At 37.9% G+C, this 16963-nt stretch overlaps 1 protein-coding gene across 2 annotated transcripts in view; it reads left to right on the top strand.

Moving 5' to 3' along the window:
• Positions 1-291: 291 nt before the first annotated feature.
• thrab (thyroid hormone receptor alpha b) overlaps positions 292-16963 on the top strand; it is a 203875-nt gene continuing 187203 nt past the window's right edge. For both annotated transcript variants that reach the window (XM_051066199.1, XM_051066200.1), the window contains exons 1-4: positions 292-465; positions 1638-1707; positions 1878-1971; positions 4629-4686. The gene's annotated coding sequence lies outside the window, so the exon portion shown is untranslated. The remainder of the gene's footprint in view (positions 466-1637; positions 1708-1877; positions 1972-4628; positions 4687-16963) is intronic.

Here is a 16963-nt window from a genome sequence, read left to right as displayed (position 1 = left end):
TCAGCACTGGGACGAAATAATAATTCAAGCAAAAAATTGAATGCATGTTTTTAAAAGTGTATTTTTACACTGTCTTGTTGCTACTTTTGCTCAGATCAAAAAAGATCAGTTTCCTTTGGTGCATAAAGTTAGCCGCACTGGCAGCCTTGTATTGTAAATTAAACGCACCCTTATAGCAAAGCAGACTAATTAAACTACCTTTGCCCCGCCCACTCGTTTGCCATAGATAGCAGGTGCGTGCTCTGCTGAAAAGTTGCTCTTGCTGGCACCCTCTACCTTTTATGTAGCATTTCATGACTAAGCTCTCCTTCTTTAAGCCAGGCCATGTCGCTCCAGGACATTTTCGTGGGTTAAATAATCTTGTTTTGGACGTGCTACCTGCCTGCCTCAGGTGCGCGGGCTAATTTTTTTTTTTTTTCATTCCCGCAGTGTCAGAAGAGGGGGGAAAACATGGCGTCTGTGCAGGTAACAAACTACGTAGTCTACCCGTAAACATGATAAAATAAAACTGTTTAACTTTTTGGTTTACTATCTGGTGGGACCCAAATGCCAAAATATATTGTATTGGTTTATAAAAGAGTGTCGGTTGTGTTTAATTGTAACTGAATGTGTTATAGCTCATGGTAGAAGAAACGTATTCTTTTATCATGATGCTGACCTTTTTCATGGGTACCTAGCTAGGTACAAGAAACTGTTTAGTTTCATAGTTTTTTCATATTTTAGATTAAAATATAAAAATTCTGTACACTTTTGTATTGAGTTATTATATTTGAGTTTTTTTAAATATTCAAATGAAGGTATTATGATAGTAAGACAACAGACCCTCCAAAGTAATTATCATGATATGTTCTTTATTTGTCCAATTGTAATCTGTAGATTTCTAAACATGCAATTACAACATGAAAAATACTGACATTTACAAAAGGTATTTGCTGGACAGCAGCTCATTATTTTTTATTTCTACATTGTATAAAGGTATTATTGGATGTGCTTTTCTGATAGATATTCCCTACCTGACAGAATTGTCTACTCTAGTTTATTTGAATGACAGCTTATATCTAACATTTAATAGCAATAATGTTTTCCCATTTTAGAATGTTTTACACAACAGAAAGCAAACTTGAACACTACATATTTTTCAAGGCAGCCACTGTTCTTGTGCACAGCAGGAGGACTGTACTCAAGAGGGAAAACTGAAAGAGAGACAGAATATTATAGTTCATAAAATGAGATTTAGAATACAGCCCTACTCTGCCAAACCTCCAGGCTTAGGGACCTTTGATGTTTCACACCTGGATCTAGTTTATAATAACGACCTACTGTGTAAGTGCATCATTATGAAATGTATCATATATAGCCTATACATGATTACTGAACAGTACTGGTAAATAGAGGGCAATGCTAACATTGCCTTATATGGACTGTTCTCTGTAGCTAGATTTCTCCTCTGAGACGCTCTAAAACCATAAGTGTTTTCAGTAGAAAAATTCCTTTATGAAGGAAAACAATATATAAATAAGTTCAAACATTTTGTTGAGATTTGATGTTACAGTACTATTTTGACGTTACTGGACATTGTTGGTAACATGGCAGTGATTTTAATGCTTATTTAATCATTCATTTACTTTTGTTCACAGATGAAAGGAAGCTGCTATAGGCCAGCAATGCGGATCAAAAAGTCACTGGTGCCAATGCACCAGTGTTTAGGTAAGAACCTTCATCTTAATCTTCAGATTTGTTTAATCAGAAATTAATATAAATGGTAAATTATGAAAACTGCTCTCTTCCAACAATGTGAGAATAGTTTCATGTGTTACTGTGCCTTTTTGTTTGCTTTTGTTTTTATTTTGTGGCTTTATAATACTGTATATCACCAGGAGAGAGATGACCATGTGAGAGAGATGCAACAAAGGTCTGCAGTTGGACTTCAGCCAAGGACATTAATGGTCAGCATCCTCATCCCTAAGCCACGTGAGCACCTCCATTACTCTCCTTTTTAAATCTGTTTATATTTGTGCGTATATCTGTCAGTAAGTTAATGTACAGGCTGGTTAGTTCTATTTTTGTTCTGATGTGAGATCAAAGATGAGGGAATCTCTGCATCAGCCAACTTGGAGCTCAGACTGGCACTTCAAGAGACAAGACAACTGAGGCAGGATCTGCAAAGAGCTGGAGCACATGGTTCTAGTCAGAGCTATAAAAAGCTCTTTCTATAACCATGTGCTCCATATCTCATCATTAGGCTTAAAATAGTGAGATGTTTTTAGACATATTGTGCAGCTCTGCAGTTTGATGCAGTGAGCCATGTACTATGGGGAAGGTGATAGCACAAATTTTAGTTGGTTTTGGTTTTTGGTATTGGTTTAGTTGGTATGAAATAATACCAGAATCACAAATTGTTATTAAATGATGCTGTGTGTGTAGTCAGTTGTCTGTGGCATGTTTGTGTTCCCTCTAAACTAACAAGCAGCAGCAGCAGCAGCAGAGAAAAATGTGATCTAACCTCACATTTCTCAGAGGATGACAGCAGCATTTTATTGGCAGGGGTTTTTCCAGTCTTTGTTGAAAGAAACACAGAAGAGATGAGACAGATCAATTTTGTTTGTATCTCTCTTATCGATGCCAGTATCAATACTCAAAACAAGACTTGGTTGTATTGATACTTTAGGTATTGATTTGCCCACCTCTGCAGTGGACTTAATATGCACACAGGCACTGTGAACTTTGATGGCTTCCAAGTAGTAGTGTCACACACTGGGCTACTTTTCCAGGAACTGCTATCTGTTTTCTCTTGGAGACAGGTTTTGTATTTTATGACACAGTTGACTGAATGATATAAGAAACATTTCACCCCTGGTCTTTAAATTTTACAACCATGATTCACTACAGTTTGTTTAGCAGTAGCTTCTTGTGACTGACCTCTAAGTCAATGTTTCCCTGTAGTGAGCTCACCTCCATCCTTCATGGATCATCAGACACGCAACTCATTATTTTAATAATTCATAGGTGATAGCATATAAATGATGAGCAATGTAAGTCACCCTGGATGAATCTGGTGCTGCGATGAATTATGTAGACTGCAGCAGGATCCCAGGACACCGGACACAGCACTCCAGCCATCCATCCCCCAGACACCAACTCCCCCCACCTCCCTTTCATGCTCAGTCTGTCTTTCAGCCATTTCTCCTTTTTACTCTTGACTTTATGTATCATCACGCGCCTCTTCCTCTCCTCTTTCTCTTTGTCTCCACTGCTTATTTGTTCTCTGTCTCGCTATCACCCATTTCAACTTTTCACTGTGTCTCTGTCCGCCCCCTCGTCTAGCATTTACTTTCCACTTCTCTCCCCTGACCCTTTTCTTTCACCCTCCCTCTTTGTTCCTCTGTGAAAGCATTAAGAAATTATTCACAGTGATTTTTCTCCTGCCTGTGCTTGAGCTGAGTGCTTGGCTGATTCGTGAGGAGTACCAAGGTCAGCCACAGTGGCTGCTGCTGCAAGTACATTTCACCCGTTACCTCTTTCATACATCCATAGAGGAAAATAGCCCTGCTTCCATGGCCTGGAGAAAACACACAGCAATACAGGCTTCAAACGCTGAAACGTGTGTGGCTGGCCATACGAGCTCTTTGTTTAGCCAGTGTTTGTATTACTTTAGCTCCCACTCCTCTGTGGAGATATGAGTGTTTTTTTTTTTGACAAGGCAGCAGTCACAGGCACTGTCACACATCCTGACCTTAGTAAGAGATTCCCATCCAGATCATGTTTTTTTTGGGGCATTTATTGAAAGTCATGTCAAGTCAGTTTTATTTATGTAGCGCTAAATCATAACAGAAATTATCTCAAGGCACTTTTCATATAGAGCAGGTATTTTTATTATTATATTTTTAAAAAAAGAGACCCAACAATTTCCACCATGAGCAAGCAAAATGAAAAAATTACATTTTTTAACTTGATAACTTGTCAGGATGTGTTCAGTGACCTTAGCAAACATCCAAACTTTGTTCAAACCCACAGAGCCTTATTTGGAATTTTTGGGATCTCTTCTACAAGATACCAAATATGTCTGACTAAATGTTAGGGAAATGTGTATAAAATTACTAATGTCAGAAGACAGTGAAAGTATTTCCATTCATTGGAATGGTTCAGCTGTGAAAAATATGCATTGGTTTTTAATATTCTACTCAGTGTAAACATAATAGTTTTAATGCAGACCTGAAACAGACTAAAACAAAGAATATACTGTACATTACACCATGGATTGAGATGATCTTAACAACCTCAAAGCTACTAATGGGGAAAGAGAAGGGGAAGAGTGTATGTTGAAGGGTTAAAAATTATACTGATTTCTGCACTTGTAATTCTGAGACGGTCCTCATCAGAAAAATGACAGCATGAGTCTAGACCAGAAGACTAGAAGCATTGTAGGCCTGTGAGTATTCACTCCTGGCTGGGTAAAAAAGCATACATCTAGGTGAGTGTTGAGTTGTGCAGTGAGCAAACTTTTCACTGCAAATTCAAAGTGATATATCTGCATGGATTATACAGTAGTAGTATGGATCACTCATTTCACTTCTTTAAGATATGGAATAGGGTCACAAGTGAGTGATTGTTTCTGCCTGTGTTTGTAGGTGCCTTTCTCTGAGCCAGTGAAGATGAAGTCTTGCAAGATTAACCCTGAAAGTCACGGTAAGGCTCTTTTTAATCATTGCAACTGGTTTGAAACTAACGTTGTGAGTGTCAGTGCAGCAAATGTGCATTGTTTTCTCATAAAGTCCAGATTCAAACTTTTGGAGGACATGAGTGAAGATTTTTTGTTTTTTAAAACTTACCAGAAACTTTGAAAACTGAGAGGCATATGTGATATTGACAACATATGAGGGCTCAGATGGTCTTAAAAGAGGGGGGGAAGGTCACCCTGTCATGTTTAATTAAGACAAGTGGTGAGGATGCAGAGGGACTGACCCTGTATGTCAGGTCATGTAATTCTAGTTGTGCTTTCTCATACTGTCTGAGATTATGTTTCGTTTAAATTCGCATCAGAAGCATTTTTACAGCAAGTACAGCAGTGGAATAAGATTAATTCCTGAGATCCCAATCATTACAAAGTTTCTGTTGTAGGACATGTATGGGTCAGTGGTTATCAATCTGGAAGTCGTAACACCCCAAGATGGATCATAAGATGTTTAACAGGATAGGAAACATTTTTGCTACACAAAATTATAGATTGTTTTTTTTTTTTTGTTGTTTATTTTTATGTGAATAACTGGATTATTTTACTTAAATCTGGGCTAAAATCACCTGGAGATTGGTTTTGCTCTTGTCATAGTTTGTAGGCTTATGTAGCTGATGATGTTGCATCACAAGTAGACATTGCTTTGTTATAAGGGGTCACAAGCCAGTCAGGACCTACTTGCCTAAACCAGTGTACAGAGTCTTGGGTTGGATCCTTAAAAATGTTTAATATTTGTGCTGTTACTTTTTTGAAACCTCAGTATAAACTTATATAACTTTTACTATATAACCAAAAATTGTAGTTGCAGTTTAAAAATTTTGTTTTAAATCAATGTCAACAAGATTAGAAATCTGTCTGGTCATGGTACATGGAAGTTTTCAGCACTGCTATGTTACAGATTAAGTTGGTAGCAAAAGTATTGAGGTTTGATACCCAGGCCTAATAAAGTTTATAAATTATAGTCAAGAACACGGAGAAGAAGTTGGAGCTGGTTCATAGTTTCCCACTTTGTTAAGCCTGTTTTATTATGTAGGTTTACTTTAATAACTTGACTTTAATATAGTTTCTGTGATTTGATCCCAAGATTAAGCAGTGTTGCATTTGTGTACTGGGAAAAAAAATATTAACCTTCCAAATGATTGATTTAGCTGATCTTATCAGCCACCTTTTCAATATTGTGGAGAGATACCATCAGTAGACAGACTGAGCAGGGCTTTTCTCTCTGATTGCTTTTATATATTACTTCAACTAAGTCAAATATTGCCTTGACTATTAAAGTCAATTAATTCAAAAGGCCTGTCCAAATGCAAATAATCTATAGTTGTGAGCAGCATGTGCCTGAATACAAACTGTGGCTGTGTAGACCAAAGATGTTGATGCCTTAAAAGCACCATACATTCAATTATAAATGTACAGCATGTGCATCACCATAACAACAACACTTGTCGTGTCCCCTATGGGAAGGTGGATGGAGTGGCACATGGTAGAGAGGGGGTGATATACAGTATGCATGCATGACATTGAGCTAAAGCAGGAGGGGGTTGGGTGAGAGTGGAAGACACGGCCTGCTGGCTATTAGCCATGGCCTGACTGAGACTCAAAGCATGGTGTAGAGGCGATTAGCTGACAATGAGAAGATGAGTGGCCCGTCCATCTGCTTGGCATACATCATGCAGACAGGCTGTGGCCCTACCGCTTGCATTTGTGGTCCCATTAGGGAATCAGCCCTTGGTCATATTTCTCAGATCTGGGCCGAGCAGATCAATGAAATGAGATGGACTTGCTGCCAGCAGGCCACTTGTGTCTGAGCGGGGCCATCACATCTCTCCTTGTCCATTCTGAAGCGGACGTGGGGAGAGGTTTGCCTCAGCACTTTCCCTGAGGGGTGAGGAGGGTGAGTGCACTAGTGATGAGTCACTTCCACAAGTTGTTTATTGATCGGCTGTGGGGCATTATATCTCAGTGCTCGTTAAGTATGCTGTCCACCCGTCTGCTCTGCTTATTTGCAAATGGAAATGATGATCTTCTAGACTGACAGAGTGTTCTAGCTGTTGAATCAGTTATCTTGGTGTCAAAAGAAAGAAATGAAGCGGATAACAAGGGATCAGAGGTTTTAGTGTCTGTCAATTGGGCAGGTACATCTTTTATTCTATCCCAAATTGGTTTTGGTTGACTGGAGATAACATTTTCCTCTGGCTAACGTGGGAAAATGAATTCATTTCAGAGAGAGCACAAAATATGTGTGTGTGCATACAGAATTGTGTGGTGCCTATTAAAATTCCACACACTGCATCACTATCACAATCTGCTCAGTCTCACTCTGTGAGACCATTTACATATTTCCTTAGAGAGAGAGGGGACGTATGCAAAACTGAAAGGCTGTACTTACAAACCAAACACCACCAATGGAAAATGAAGAATAGCTAGCTTGAATAGGGATAGGTATCACTTCAAAGTGAGTGGGCTTTTTGATTTTATATTACTTTAATTTGAGAAATACAAGCATGTTTTCCTAAAAAAAAAAAAAAAAAAAAAAAAAATGGTCTAAACATGTTTTTCAATTTTTCAATTTCAAATCAGGAAGAAGGTGCCACAGACACATTTCAGTTGATATCAAAAAGTATTTAGGTCCATTCCCCAGGCCTAAACAAGGGTCAGATAAGCCTAAATGTTATTTCACATTCTCTAATGCTGAAAAGGAAATTTTGAAATTAATCCACAATGGCGCTGCAAAGCAAGCATACTGTAGTTTATGTCACAGTAAGGCTAGCAGGAATTGGGTAATGTTCACCCATCTGTACCAGGGTAGAACACCACAGCACGTGCCCTCTTTTTAATGCTCTGCTTCCCTCTAATCTTTGCCCTCAGTCATTTCTGTAGACTTTGCTTAATGTGTGGTTTCCCTGTGGAACACATACAATATCCACAGCTGCATAATGTAACTGAGGTGACAGGTGAATGGGACTGTGGGTTGACAGTGCATGTGTCCTGCGGCAGAATGCAGGCACAACTAACAAGGCTTGTCAGCTATGTGTTATTTTACCACATGAATACAGAAAATATAGTATCCTGTTGGGGTTTACATGTACCAGAGTTGACAGCTGTGCGTTACACCAGAGAGCGTATACTGTAATGAAAAATACAAAATGTCTGCTTTAAAAGTCAGTGCCTCAAGCCTAAATACTCTTATGTTTAACGCTGAGCAATTTATGGGTGTTGTAGGAAAAATGGACTGATAAGAACTGAATGGTCTGATCTTTTACCATATTGTCAGGCAAGAAGTATTATCTTCACTACACTATTAAATGTTTTATTGGTCATATATGTTGCGACAGTGTGATCCTAGGAAGGTCTGTAATCATACAACCCTCTTTGCTGGCTCCATTACAGAGAAAATTTAAAAAAATATGCAGTGATAAGTTCTATTTCCAGTTGGGGCTGATAAATACACAAACATACTGATGCCTTTAGCAAAGTAATCCCCCAGACTGCTGTCTGTGATTAATATTTTTTAAATTTAATTTAGCATTAATACATGCTCTGAACTAGAATTCTGGTTTACTAAAATATCAGTTTCAACACTAAGAAGCAGCATGAGAAGACAAAATAAAGGCAAGAGTGAAAGTGAAGAGGAAGAAGAAGTGTCTGTATGTTGGTGTGGATGTGTGAGAGAGGAGAGGAAGTACTGATTGCATGTGACTTGTCGTATGTATCCTGCAAACAATGCTTGCAGTGATATGTGATGTGGGACTGTGTCAACAACAGCCAGTGATACCAGTAACCCTCCACTCAGTGTCAGGCGTAACTATAGATCCATAGATTGATTGAGTACTTTATTAATTCTAAAGAGAAATTGCAGCGTTACAGCAGCCACTTAATATGAATCACTAGAAACTATTAGCTAGGTTGCTAACAATACAATTCAAGGTTAAATAAACAAAATAGACTAAACTATAAAAATAATAATATATAGATATATATAATAATAGAAAGTTATTGATTAAAACACCTCTACCTATAAGCTATAAGGTGCTGTTGTGCCTGGAATTGTATACATTATTCCAATCATGGTAATATAAGATAAGATAATAATAATCAGGAGATTAATTGATAATGAAAACAACCATTAGTTGCAGCCCTAGTAGGTGGATATAGTATTTCCACCCATACCCGTCACTCGACCTTCAGCTCTTCTTACTTTCTCTCGTCTCCTCTGTCTTCACAGACCTATTATGTTATTTTTTCATGTGCCGTTGCTGTTGCCATCTTTCATATTAAAGGCTTTTAACCCAGAGAGCTGACACTAACAGAGATGGAGCCTGGCAGCTTAGTGGACCCCAGCCCACACTCGTCTAAGCATGGTTCCAAGCAGTGACAATGTGTGTCTCTGTGTGTATGGGTGAGGGAAATGTGTGGTCAGATGTACATAATAGTACATTTGAGTTATCAGAATCTGACAATTGAGGCATTGGAAGGATTTCCAAGTACAGTATAAGTAATACAGAGTATGTTACACATTACACTTGTCAGTCAAAAATAAATAAATCATGTTTGTCCTGTATAGCATGAAAAAAAGCATGTCATTGTTGCTCATAAAAAATCAATGGGCATGTGTGTCTATGCCTTCAGCAGAACTAGAAATGTTTATATAGCCTTACAGTTGCTGACAAGGCCATTCATCCTTCACAGAACACAGTGTATTAAGTGAAGTTATGACTTACTCACTTGTACGGTTGTTGTGTTGTAGGACAGTTTTTCAGTATGCGAATATTAAGAGCTGTCAGTTGCAGACAGCAAAAACAAGGAAAAATTCTCCATTCCTAAGATCTATAACGTCACAATCTGCTATAGTGACCCAGGACATTAGAAGAGATGGAAACTGTATAAAGTGATCTATTAGTATTGAAAAATCCAGCAAATCCTTGCAAATCCTTGCAAATCCTTGCACTGGAAAAGCTGGAACCAAATGACTTCAGTGACTGATTATCATAATAGTTCCCTATTAATGTTCTATCAGCTGCGTAATCATAAATTGGTAATTTCTGATAATCACAGAAAACTGAGGAGTATTCAAGTTTGGTAAAAGTGCACACAAAAATCCAGTAACGCTGCCTTTTGCTCACTGCAAAGTTAGAGAGGCTCACTCACATGACATGAGCTGCTATGCATTAGTGAATCAAAGACAGAATATTGCATTAAGTTGCATCAATTCATGTAATCCTGTCAGCAGCATGACTGATGAAGCATCATGTTAATTCAGACAGGTTACATCAGTCATATGCCAACATCATATAATAATAACAATTAAAACACCTATCAGTAATCCATCATTATTGGTCAATTAAAGGTATCAGCAGCATGCCTTTGTGTTCCTGTCACTCTGTTGTTGAGCTCTTTGCTTCCCTCAGTGCCATCGTTCTCCTGTCTGGTTCCATAGTATTTAATATACAGGACCTGTGATGATTTCTGTTCACTCCTTACTTCTGTTAATTCTGTTCCCTGCTGAATTTTCAATATATTTCATACAACTTTTAGCACCACTAAATTCAACTGTAACTCTTCAAATAATAGTGGCTTTGACTACATAGCGAGTGTTCATGATCGAAGTAAGAAGTAGGATTCTAGCTGGCCTAGGTTAGACCACAAGTTAGCCTGGTTTGATCGCAAAGCAACTTATGGCTGCTTTAAAAAAAAAAAAACACAATTAATTGGTGTTTTTAGACTGAACCTTGAAAATGTCAGATAGGTGAAGTTTTTCAGAAGTGCAGATTTGTATGCAGCTAGCTAGCCTCTGTACTTTGATTTAATCTCTGACCATCACAGTTGTGCTGCGTTAGGTTCTAAAGGTTCATACTATGTAATCTGAATGTTAAATATATTCAGTATCTGCTCTGAAAATCACATGTCCTGTGTTCTCCTTTGAGGAAAAAAATACCCATCAAAGTTGTACCCAAAAGGGGTTAATTCAAATGGTTTCACTTCAAACTGCATAACTGCATAAAACAGTAATGTCACTGTTCTGTCACAGGTGGACGGTCACACTGACTAACAGCCAGACAGCAGCCTGTCAGGATGCAGACCTTATTTTGTCTGTGGTCACTGAACTGAAATATAGTTTAAAACGTCATACAGTATTTCACTTTAACCCATGTTACTACAGTTTATCACAGTGGTAGTGCTCACAATCAGCCTGCTGTTTTACATGAAATGAGTAATGGATAAATAGTTGGCACATGCATTCAGAATACTAATAATTTTAGGTATATTGAGGATTGATGAGGCTCAGATTTCACTCAAACACTCAAAGTCACTGCTCAATTTATTTTAATTGAAATGGCTCCAGAGTAAACAGTACACTGCTCTGATGTCACACTTTATTTTGTCTTATCCTCGTTTTTCATATCTTTGGAACAAAGTTGTTTGTGTGCAACTCAAGGTTAAGATATTGTACAAATTGTCCTCAGCCACAGTATTAACACAGTATGAATTTATATGTTTACTATTGTTGACTCTCTACATATGGTGTATAATATCACTGATGTATTAACCATGTAACAGATCACATGTCTATAATAGATCGCCTTCTAATATGATAAAAACGAATGTAAACTGGCTTCTCTTGCATTTTTCTTTGAACTCTGTAGGAGTTTACAGTGGATTATCTTCCACAGGAAATTAATTCTGCTTCAGTATTAAATTGTCTTAAGATCCACCGCTGAGATTCAGAGCAGAATGACCAAATAATTTACTCTTAGATAATTTATTACATAAGGTTAGGTTATTTGGTACAGTAATGAGAACAATAAACAGATAAGAACATAAAGATAAACAAAAACATACATCCCTTGTCCATGAAAAATATTTTAGGAAATGGTAAAAGCAAAGATTTTTTTTTTTGTCTAAGAATAGGAATAACTTTTAATAATAAAAACCCAGAGGGTTTACATCAAGGCTCCAGAAGAAAGTAGCTGCTCAGAGAGAGGAAGAGAGTTCCAGTGAGAGCCAGCTACATCTTCATATGGATTCAGAGTGGAGCTCTTTGATGGGGTTTGCATTTTTTAAGATGTTCTCAACCAGAGGGCTGCTGAATTCATCCCAAGGTTTTAGTTTGGTGCTGTATAAAATATTAGCCCAGAAGAGTTAGCCAACTGAGTTTCACAAGAAAATTTCCTTTAAAGTTAAAGAGGCAGAGGGCAGGTGGGTACTGAACTGTGTATGAATATATACATAGAAACACAGACACGTGCGCACACAGTCGTTGGCGTGCTCCTCCTCTATTACGGAGATTGCATTTCTCATTCCCTTTCTGCAGCTGTCCTCGTGTCTCTGCTTGGCCTTTTCCTCCAGCTGTTGCTTTGATATTAGCTTCATGAAATCTGTGTGAACACCATAGATGCAAGTAATCTGCCCCACTGCAAGGGCTCGTTCAGATAGTCTCTCTCATTCTCCTCTCATCTTTTCGCATCTTCTCACAGTCTTTAATCCTCCCACCCTCAGCAGAATACAAGAACTGTCAGTCGTTACTGTTTTTTCCTCTCTCTTTTCATAACTTGGAGCAAGTTGGGTGACAGGATGTAATGTTTTTCATCATTTTCTGTGGACATCTGACTGTGTAGCTTTGATAAGGTTTTCTCCCAGGTGTCCTGACAGTCAGGTTCAGTGTTTTGTCCTCTGCTCACCCAGGTAAGCTGTTAGAGACATTCTTAAAAAAATATTTATTTAAAAATTAGAGAATCAAGCACCAGTGAACGTCATCAGCCAGTGGCATGGGGAATGAATCTTAAACTGACTGTGAGCAAATCAGTACTGAATTAAAATTTTAACTTAAATTTAAAGGAAGTCAGCCTGAGGGCACATGTTCCGACACTCTAATTTAATAAAGGTTTACCCTCTGGTTTCATATCTTTTTTCCAGCCTACTCTTGTGTGGCTCACATAGTCTCATACAACATTTTCAATCAATTAATAATTAGGTGTGCTCTGGAAATTGAACTCAATACTTTTTAGCAGGACCGAACTATATTCAGACCTCAGCTTTCATATAACAATGCTGACACTGACAGCATGAACAGATTTGTAATTCTGTTTTATTTAGGCAGAAAAATGGGTTTTATTTATTTACATTTTTTCTATTTCTCATAGAAAGGTAGTGAAGATGGTATCATTGTAGTATTAGTACTTTAGCTTTTACTCTAGTGTTAATGAGTTTTCTTTAGCCCTTCGCCGATTGCTCATCTGCATCTATATCTATCCAAATTTATCTGAACAGAACTTTTATATTTTAAGTAACAAGCTGGCAGTGAAAAACCAACGTGCTATAGAATACAATGCAGGTAATCTTTATTGTGGTTATCATTATGATTTAGCATTAGCACACAAAACACTAAATACAATTCACCCTGTGCAAAAACTAAAGTCTGTCTGTATCTGATTTCATGGCAACATCATGATGGTGCTAGAGGAAAAGTCTGGGCATCACTGAAGTTTTATCCACAGGGAGACATAAATGGCTCTACAAAATTTCATGGTTCAAAGAGGTGGACCAACTACCACTGGCTGCTTTTAGAACCATTGAAATTGTGGTGATGTAATCAATGAATGTGACTGATTGTTTGTACACTAATGGTTATAGCTCTGATATTTGGTCAAGTGACTCCTGTTGGAGCAAGTGGTATTGATGGAATGGTAATCACAATAAGCCTGCCCCTGAATACCTCCCAGTTCAACACCCATTAAAAGCTCTAACAAGGTTGTTTACAAATACGAAACCCCTCACTGCTCAAGAGACTTTTCTTAGACGTGTCAGAACCAAAGTATTGATGTTTTCTATTGATGCATGGGTACAGCTGCTTTCAATTTTGACCGTTAAATGTGATAATGAATGTGATGCCTTAGACCTCATTATGTTATCGAACATGAGGTTGGGAGTCCATTCTGCCCTGCTGAAGGAGAGATGATGAAGTTAAGCCCATGAAGCCTTCACTCAAAAAGGCAAATAGAGCATGTTAACTGAGTCTTTAGGGACTGTGGATCACTGTCATTGATTTGGTCTTAGTCTACTTATGGTGTCCAATTAAGTTCAATTCATTTAAAATGTTTAAATATAAAATACTAATCAAAACCACATTTGATGCAATAATAGATCCCTAATTTTTGTTGATTAGATGAACTGGACTGCATGTCTATGCAGAGTATCTCCAGGTTTTACATTAAGGATTTCAAACTGCTGATGTGACTGAGATAAAAGTGAACTAATTTAAAACCAGGACACTGACACTGTGACTGCACACACTTTGATTTGAGGTAAGGCTTTGCAGACTTTATAGACACATTCATGCAATACTTTACTGCATGAAGCATCAAATTAAAGTGAAGGATGTATTGCTGTGACATCCGCCTTAAAGATTAAATATATACTAGCTGCCCAAGAGGGAAGCATTTTCACATAAAAAAGTATTGTATGATAAGCATTAATCCCAATAGATGAGTCACATTGTTCCTTTGAAAATATTAAGTGAGTCTCTGTGCCTTGATGCAGCAAGACCAGCAAAAAATAATCATCTAGCTGTCAAGGATGATTACTGACCATCATCAATATAATTAAAATTAACATAACAGTCATTATCAGTATGAAAAATGTTTTTTAAGTTTCAGAAGATCTGTTTTAGCCAACAAGTCCACAATTTGTTTTCTAGCAAATTACTATAAAGAAGACATGAGACACATGAGGACTCAGACTAATGGAGTCTAAAACAGGGGATTAGCTTCTCCCTTCTGATTAAAATGCCATCATATATCTGTAGCTGAGGGAATATTTTTATGATCAAGCTTTTGCTAAATTCAGTCCACAGCAAATCCTGGAGACCAAACAATGAGTTCCAGCATCTCAGAATCACTGACTTATGTATCATTAATCTGAAAACAACTGCAAAGGTCAGCTGCACACTCTTCTGATTTTTAAAAATTGATATGATTTTTTTTGATTTATTTAGTCATTTTAGGTAAAACCCTTCATTTCGACATGCAATGCAGTTATGTAATCTTATAGTATACTTTTGAAATAGTGTTACGTCTATTTTAGTCATCCAGCTCTGATCTCTGGAATTAAGACTCAGAACCTGCAGATGGATACTGGTGGAGGTGGGGCATATGTTACAGTTACAGGAAGTGATGACATGGCTTTCAGATGAGTGGAGTGGCAGCAGTGAGAAGAGCACTGTAAATGAGTCCAGCAGCTGATATAAAGACTGCCAACATCACTGCAGTGGTAGACTTGAACTGAACACATATACACTTGAGTAGAAGCAGAGATGTTTTGGTTAATTACAGTTGGCAGTTGTGTCCTCTGACAGATGAAGGTGGTCTGTTTGAAGCCTGAAATTGGTTATGACACAGACTTTGAGGATAACATGAGTGAGCTCATGTGTGGAGTCAATAAAACCCAGCAGGAAGCAGGGTTTACTTGCTAGGTTATGATTAAAATAATCAAACCTCATTAGTTTTTGCTGTGTAACTAAAAGTGCATCATTTAATGCAAATAAGATACATGTGGTATTGCTGAAGTGGAATTCCATAAACATAAGAGAAAACCAAGTTAGAAAGAGATATGTGGGGTAGCAGCTCATCATTAAGGTAGATTGTTTGGTTGTGGAGGCTTGTGGATTTTACCTTGTATTTTTATGTTCTTGGAGCAGCTAAGACAGCACAGAACAGAAACCACATGTAACCTTCCTGTTATAACTATAATAAAGATAGCCATACAGTACACTACCTTGTTAGAGTCTTCATCAAAGATCCAGTCGTCTCAGGTTTCTGTGATGTTATTCTGTATACAGCATCTTTTTACTGTTGTACTCTGAAAGAAATAACTCATTCTGTTTGGCTGCAAAACACTTGGACAGTATATGAGACGAAACAACTTGTCTCTCACAGCATGTCGCGTGGTGAGTTATGAGACTCCGAAAAGGAAATTAGAGTGAGAAGCAATAAAAAGTTGTCCCGGCAGATTTGTATTTATTTATTTATTTTTGCTCATTTTTCAATAGCAGAGTTTACCTCCACAAACAAAAAATACTGTTGAACAACAAAATGATTAAATTGATTAAAAAGCCAGTGCTAAGACAAATCAGCTCTTACATGAGGCTCAGTATATCTGTCCCTCAAGCTGCTTGTAATGGCAAGGATGACATAACACCATGTGTAAAATATCAGTGGAATTTCTCTTTGAAGCAGCTTGAGCTTTCCTCATGCTCCTTTCATCTCTCTGCGTTCACGTGCTTTGGTTCTCCTCCTCCGTGCTTCTCCACTCTGTTCTTCCATGTACCAACATGGCATTTGATGTAAGAATTTCCTGTTATATGATGACTTCTGTAGAAACATGGCTCAGATGAAAAGAGTTTGTTGGCTGGGGGGTTGTTGTGTGTAGGGGGAGGCCTTGTTAGCCCTGAAGACCACAGTGTTCTGCTGAAGTAGGTCTGAGTCAGACAAGGCAGATTTTAACACCACATGTAAACCCAATCTGGCTGGAAATGCCTTCTAGGCAAATTTCACTCAAACAGAAGACAAAGCAGTAAATACCACAGCCAAACACAGGAAGCCTCCATGACATTCAGGGTTATGATGTGTGATGTTTCATTTCAGCGCATCATCTACGACTGGCAAATTCTGTACCACATACACAAGGGAAACCAGGTAAATAATAAACAAATAAACTTCTCAGTTTTAATGTGTGTAGATGCAGAGATTAGCACCACATCCAGGCACTGATTGTTGACTCTTTACACCTTGTAGTTGGTTTTACATTGGTCTAGTTTGTGTAATATTTTTTGCTAGATTAACTTGCCAACATCACTGAAACTGTGTTAGAGAGGTGTTGATTCAACTGTGTGAACATTTTGAAGGCAGCAGTTTGTGCTGCTGTTGAACTGAAATCTCAAGACTGGTGTCGTAGACAAATAAAACAAAAAAATAAATGGCTAGATACTATTAGATGTGAGTGGAGAATGTTGGTATGTAATTTGCTTGGACTAATCCTTTAATACAGTAGCCGTTCCCATATATGACAGCATTCACTGATAGTAGCTGCTTTGATGTTATACACACATAGCACACCCATATCATACAGCTGTGTTGTGTAGTGCTGCTCACATGATGTTTTTGCAGTCTCATGCTATTTACTTTCACACACCTGATCCTGCTCCCACCGGCCACACCTGCAGGATATACATACTGC

The sequence above is a fragment of the Lates calcarifer genome, linkage group LG23 (assembly GCF_001640805.2).
Source record: "Lates calcarifer isolate ASB-BC8 linkage group LG23, TLL_Latcal_v3, whole genome shotgun sequence".
Classification (NCBI taxonomy): domain Eukaryota; kingdom Metazoa; phylum Chordata; class Actinopteri; family Centropomidae; genus Lates; species Lates calcarifer.
The sequence above is the reverse complement of the archived record's forward strand: the minus strand, read 5'-3'. Positions and strand labels throughout refer to the sequence as shown.